Source organism: Austrofundulus limnaeus, unplaced genomic scaffold (genome assembly GCF_001266775.1).
Source record: "Austrofundulus limnaeus strain Quisiro unplaced genomic scaffold, Austrofundulus_limnaeus-1.0 Scaffold699, whole genome shotgun sequence".
NCBI classification, from domain to species: domain Eukaryota; kingdom Metazoa; phylum Chordata; class Actinopteri; order Cyprinodontiformes; family Rivulidae; genus Austrofundulus; species Austrofundulus limnaeus.
This window is the reverse complement of record NW_013953101.1, coordinates 10,250-16,240: the sequence shown is the minus strand read 5'-3', so window position 1 is coordinate 16,240 and position 5,991 is coordinate 10,250. Positions and strand designations below refer to the sequence as shown.

Sequence of the window (5,991 nt, the reverse complement as noted above, 5' to 3'; positions counted from 1 at the left end):
TCATTTTATGTGTGTATAGAATTAATTTTGTTTTTAAATGAAAATGAATTAAGATCTTGAACTTGAAATAATTCAGTATAAAATACACAGGCACACTTTATTTTATTTATAATAAACCATAATCAACAGTAACTTTATTCCCACCCACAAAAAATAAATAAATAAAATCTGTTCAAGCAACACAATGACAGCCTGATATCAAACAGAAATATCTCATTAAAAGGCTGTCATCTCCTTCACGATGAAGCGCTTCACTTTGTGTTGTTTCAAGCAGCTTCTCATACTTTTGGCCACAGGATGGCGCCAAAGAGAGCTGTGTTGGAAAGCTTCGAGTAATGAACCCTTTTTYAAAGCAAGCTTCAGTGCTTCAGAAAAGCTTCATTTGCCCATCACTACTGTAGACCTCAGACCTCTCGTCTCCTCAATGCAGCATGTTGCTCCAGCGCTGCAGAGACACCTCGCACTCTGTCACACAGTGCTCGTGCTGACTGCTCCCTTACTTTCACTTCACACCAGGTGCTCCCTAAGACAGGCTCAGGTCTTCTCGACTCCTCCCCTTCAGGACCTTAAAAGGAAGCACACCTGATAGAAGGCACCTGCCAGCCTAATCAGCTGTAAGCAGGAGGCGCAGCAGGGCCGTCACAGAATTAAAACAATGCAGTAAGTTACAGAAATACAAAATTATTTCTTACTTGCTCCATAGAAGTAGTCATCAAAAAGTGTATTTTTTACTCAGTACCTCTGTGTCCCACAGTCAATGATGTGCAAGTACTTCACATTGAACTAAAAAAAGCATCAACAATTTCATATTAATGAAAAGTTGATTATTAATATCTCTAAAGCCAGTGACTGAATATACAGTGGATTCATCCTTTTTGGATTGCAGTATTTATTAATAACAGTAGGTTTCTGTTGTTTTGCTGTATCTTTTCACATTAATGTTATTTTATAAAAGCTAATCAATCCCATTTCTGACTAAATATTTTATAAACGATTTTAAAGACCAGTTTTTTTTAGAATGACACAGGAAAGCTAACAAGTAAAATTCTAAAACTTTATGTAGTTTTGATTGATCTAAAGAACAGATTTTTAGTTCAATGTCAAAAATAACACTAATGTTTTTTTTCTTTTTTGCATAAACAAATTTTTATCTTCATATTACTATCAGTCCAGTTTTCAGTGTCAAAAAGTGACTGTAGTTGGTTTTTGTTTAAATATAAAAAACAGACTGCCACAGAGAATTTTATGAGACTTTAATTAGTAGTGATTGCTCCTGTGTTCTCTTGATGATTGGCCGCATGTTTTTGTGCAGGAGGTAAAAGGTGAAAATGTGTGAATTAAGGTGTCAGAGGAGCTGCGACATTTTGTCCAACAAAAGCAACAGTAACACAGCGACCCTGGGGCGTCTGTCCGTCCTGCTGTGATGTTAAATACGTGATGTTCATCAGCTGTGAAACCATCTGCAGTCCAGAGCTGATGCCAGGTGACTGCAGATTAAATTGTTTTGTTTTGGGGGGTCTGTTAAAGGCTTTGAAACATTAAGATGTGGTGACTCACCTATAGTTTGCACATTAAAGACACTTTTGTTCAATGTAACTAAGTACAAATACTTTGTTACTGTGCTTAAGTAGAAATTTTGGTTATCTGTACTTTACTTCAGTAATTATTTTTCAGCCTACTGTTTAATTTTACTTCTTACATTTTTACACAGTTATCTGTACTTTCTGCTCCTTACATTCTTTTTAAAAAGGTAAGAAGTAGAAAGTAATTTCTCCTGTTTTATTTTGGCTTATTTGTGTTTAAAAAATACTATCTTAAAAATTTGTGCCTCCAGGATAAAGTGAATATAATTGTAGTTGGTTGAGAAGTATAAATGTATACCATTCTCACACTGTATTAATTTGTACACAATCTATCACAGCTGCACGTTTTTAGAAAAAAAAAATTGGTCACCTCCCAATAAATTTATTTTGGAAAATCTAACTGCTCATTTTTACTCAACATTTTTACTTTTAATACTTAAGTATATTTTATATCAGAAATTTACTTTTGATAAGTACAAAAAAATCTGATACTTTAAGACTTTTACTCAAGTAATATTCTTAGAGGAGATTTTAACTTTTACCAAAGTAATTTTATGATAATATACTTGTACTTTTACTCAAGTATCACTTTGAGGTACTTTACATAACACTGCTTTTGTTTTACGGATACATAAAGGGATAGTTCGGCTGTTTTGAAGTTGGGTTCTGTGGAAAAGTTGTGCACGATAATATTTGACCTGTTTTAGATATTGCATGTTAATTTTGATTTCCTGCAGTATTTTGATATCTGGTGAAAAGTTGAGATCATTTAGTAACGACTCTTTACAACATGTTCAGAATTCTGCAGATCAGGACAAGTTTCTTCTTATCTAAACACCTGACCTAATTTACAAATTGCCCCTTTTTCATTGTACTGATGAAATGATACATTCTGCATCTTTATTCTGCACTTTTTGAACACCGTCTGTATTTTGTTCAACATATTTAAGTACATTTTTATTGTGTTGCACTACTTGAAAGCTGGGCCATTGCAACAGGGCAGGCAAACCAGGCAATTGCTTATAGGCTCCCAAGCTGGCTCTACAGGCAATTGTACAAGTGGTCTAAGCATCCCTTTAAATTCTATGGTGGGTAATGCAGATAAGTGCAACAATAACATTGTCAGAATCCCCCTCAATAGCCCCCTCCTAACTAAATGTACATGAGGTCAATCGTGAGAGGCTCACAAGATTGGCGCTTGTGTTAATTGAGCAGAGTGTTAGCAGGTCTTCGGACATGGAAGATATTATTGTTGGGTGAATACATTTTTCTAAGGTGGACGGCATCTAATTTGAATACAGACATTTGCTCAGTTGAAAAACAGTCTGTGTTCTGTTACTGAAATTATGGATCAGGGGTTGGATTTATAAAGCTTGCGTATGCACAAAACAAGCCCAGAAACTTGCATACACCACTTTTCACGCAAAGGTTGTGATTTATAAAACTCAAACTTGACGTGAAAATGTGCGGTCCCTCAGCCAGCTCTGATCCATGTGTACGCTCATTTTGGAGACATGAAACTGTGACACAGATGGTGAAGTGAGGAGTTAGAGCCACACTGTGTAATGATCACTGTCAGAGATTTAATTTACCTTCATAATCAGACTTAGATTTTTATTCAGCTTCATCATCAGCTTTCTTAACAGTAATATTTATGATTCTGCTGCTGAGCCATGAGGACCTTTGAAATAAAAAACTTAAATCTTAAATAAAAGTTCACGCATCTCCATTTATCTGCTTCCTCCTCAGACGACCCTGACCCACAGACCCCTCCCCGACAAGAGACATTTCAACAGAACGACAGCAAATGTCATGCCTGAGTACTCGCGCCGGGCGTGCCCACCCTCGCCAGTGTGGATGTTATAAAACTTCACTTTTTGAAGTCCATATTTCTCACACGTGCGGGGCTGTGATGGGGTGAGGAGACAATCAGCTGCAGATAACAGGGCAGGCAGGAGGGGGGAGGACAGGAGGAGAGCGGTGAAATTATTTCTAACTTTTATCTGACTTATTTTATTTTATTTATTGTTTTTATCGTCCTGCAGGCTCTGAGAGAAAATGAATTTCAAGCTGAGTTTTTGATAAAAATCATTAGATTACTCTAAAGGTCTGTAAACCTGCAAAATGAGGGAAAATCTGTCAGTTACAGACATTCAGTTCATGTGAGCAGTTGTCAGTCAGCACCTGTCATCCTCCAGATCGCTTTTGTTGGCATTGATCAGCTGACTGATTTAAATGCATCTTAACATTTATGAGGTACTTTACATTGACTGTTTATGGTTGCGTGTGGGGGCGTGTAGAGGGCAGAACCTGAGGCGGGACCTTGTGCGCAAACTTTGAGGTGAAGCTGTGATCTGTAAAGGAAAGGTGTGCAGAAACGTGCGTATGCACGGTTTTATAAAGCTGATTTTTTATTTTATTTTATTTTATTTTTTTGCATACGCCATTTTCGCCTTTTGGCCGTACGTTCACTTTTAGTATGGTTTCCATGCAATCCTTTGTAAATCTGACCCCAGGTGCACAGTCACTACTGAAAACTTTTTGACAGAGCATTGCTTCAAAAACAAGCAGACTATCCCTTTGAGTGCGGGACTAACACTGTCATTCCTCCAGACACTTGTGGACAGCAGCAGTAATCAAGTATCTGGACAAAATACAGAGGCTCAACATTATTAGGAAGTCCCTCTTTTTTCAGCTGGCAGGGGCTTGTTTTGCTGTCCTCCTCCGCCATCCTCGCTAAGTTGTAATTATTTTATAAACTGCAAAGATACAAGAGCTTTGGCTTTTCATCTGTTTTGAAAATGCGTGCTAATTTTAAAGGGGAGGAGGTCTTGTGTGTCTTATCTTGTGTGTGTAGACAAATTCAGAATGCCTTTTTAAAAGTCAGACGTGGGCAGGAAATGTTGCCTTCGAGGAACCCAAAGATCTTCAGAGTTTGTGAGAAATTAATTTGGCATTTTTGTTTTTAGGCACATCAGTTTGCAGTATTTTTTTTAAAGTCAAAGTACACCGCAGCTTTTTGGAAAAGAATAATTAAGCAGTGTTCTAATATTTGTTCGCCTGCTTTACATAATTATAGCTGATTTCTGTGTCAACCGGAGGAGCAGAGAGAGCAAAGACACGGTGGCCTCTGACATGACATCATCTTTATCTGCTCCTTGAAGCTGTCTCTCTCCATCCATCTGCTGTTACCATGACTCCCGCTGTCGTCGCTGCTTCCTACGGCACAAGCTGGCACCAAGCCTTGGAAGACACTCTTTTTAATTGAGCTTATATTTGTGACCATCTCCTCTCTCAGAGGACCTGTTGGAAAATGGTCAAGACTAAGCCAGCTCCAGGTTATGAGCAATCTTTAATGTTTTTTAAATATCTGTTGATTTCTAAGTTGCTATCAATTAAAGAAATTTTGTTCTATTTTATTTCACATTCTCTACAGCTGTCCTGTTTATGGATGAGTTGTAAAAAACCCAACATACGCTTTATAGACTTTTTACACAAGAATATCCCTGTTACTGTTTAATAGGTATTACATTTATATCCAATCATTGTTCACTTTTTTACACTCTGATTATCTAACTTTTTCTGCCACAGGTGCATTTTTTTAACAGAGGAATTTCAAGATGACCACAACAATCTTTATAAAACAGAAAAAAAAATAGACTTCAGTTCATTTCAAAGATTTTGGGCAAAAAATCATGCCAGAAGCTGAAAATCACCCACAACACATACAGTATCTGAACCATTGTGCATAATCTCATCTGTGTTCACAACTGGAATTACCTGTTGGAGCCAATTGTTTGTCCATGACTCAAACATCTAATGAACCATCAGATATTTTAAAGTCCGACACCSACCATTTATTTTTTTCATATTACATATCTAGTGAAACATGTATATCTTAGGCAGCATGGTGGATCAGTGGTTAGCACTGATATGTCACAAAAAGAAGGTCCTGGGTTCAACATCAGCATCGGTTCTCTCTTGGTAATCTGGTTTCCCCTACAGACTAAAAACATGTACAATAAGATGCCTTCAGGCCTCCCCTGCAAAAGAGATGTGGGATCTCCATGGATTTGCTTGATTAAATCAAAGTTAATACAAATAAAATAAAATATGATAACCATAGGCTTTGGAAACAATCCCTTCATTTCCATATACTGTATGTGACGTAATGCCAGGGAGAAACGTCTTTATTGCGCAAGGCTGGAGGCAGCTGCAAAGATGGGCAGTGTTATGGAGAAGACACCCCCATTCTCACCCCAGTACCACCGACCACACAAACAAACCCCCACCTCCTTTCTGAATAAGGCCCAGGGTTTTTGTCAAGCCAAAACATTTACAGGAACAAGACCAGGGGTCTCATTTATAAAGGATTGCGTGGAAACCATACTAAAAGTGAACGTACGGC

At 37.7% G+C, this 5,991-nt stretch overlaps 1 long non-coding RNA gene across 2 annotated transcripts; it reads left to right on the top strand.

Moving 5' to 3' along the window:
- Positions 1 to 398: 398 nt before the first annotated feature.
- Positions 399 to 5,002, top strand: LOC106531963 (uncharacterized). 2 transcript variants are annotated; one of them, XR_001312011.1, is made up of 4 exons: positions 399 to 660; positions 1,313 to 1,483; positions 3,333 to 3,500; positions 4,663 to 5,002. It is a non-coding gene; the product is annotated as an uncharacterized LOC106531963 (long non-coding RNA). The 2 variants fall into 2 exon arrangements; XR_001312010.1 differs by lacking the exon at positions 3,333 to 3,500.
- The last annotated feature ends 989 nt before the right edge of the window (positions 5,003 to 5,991 follow it).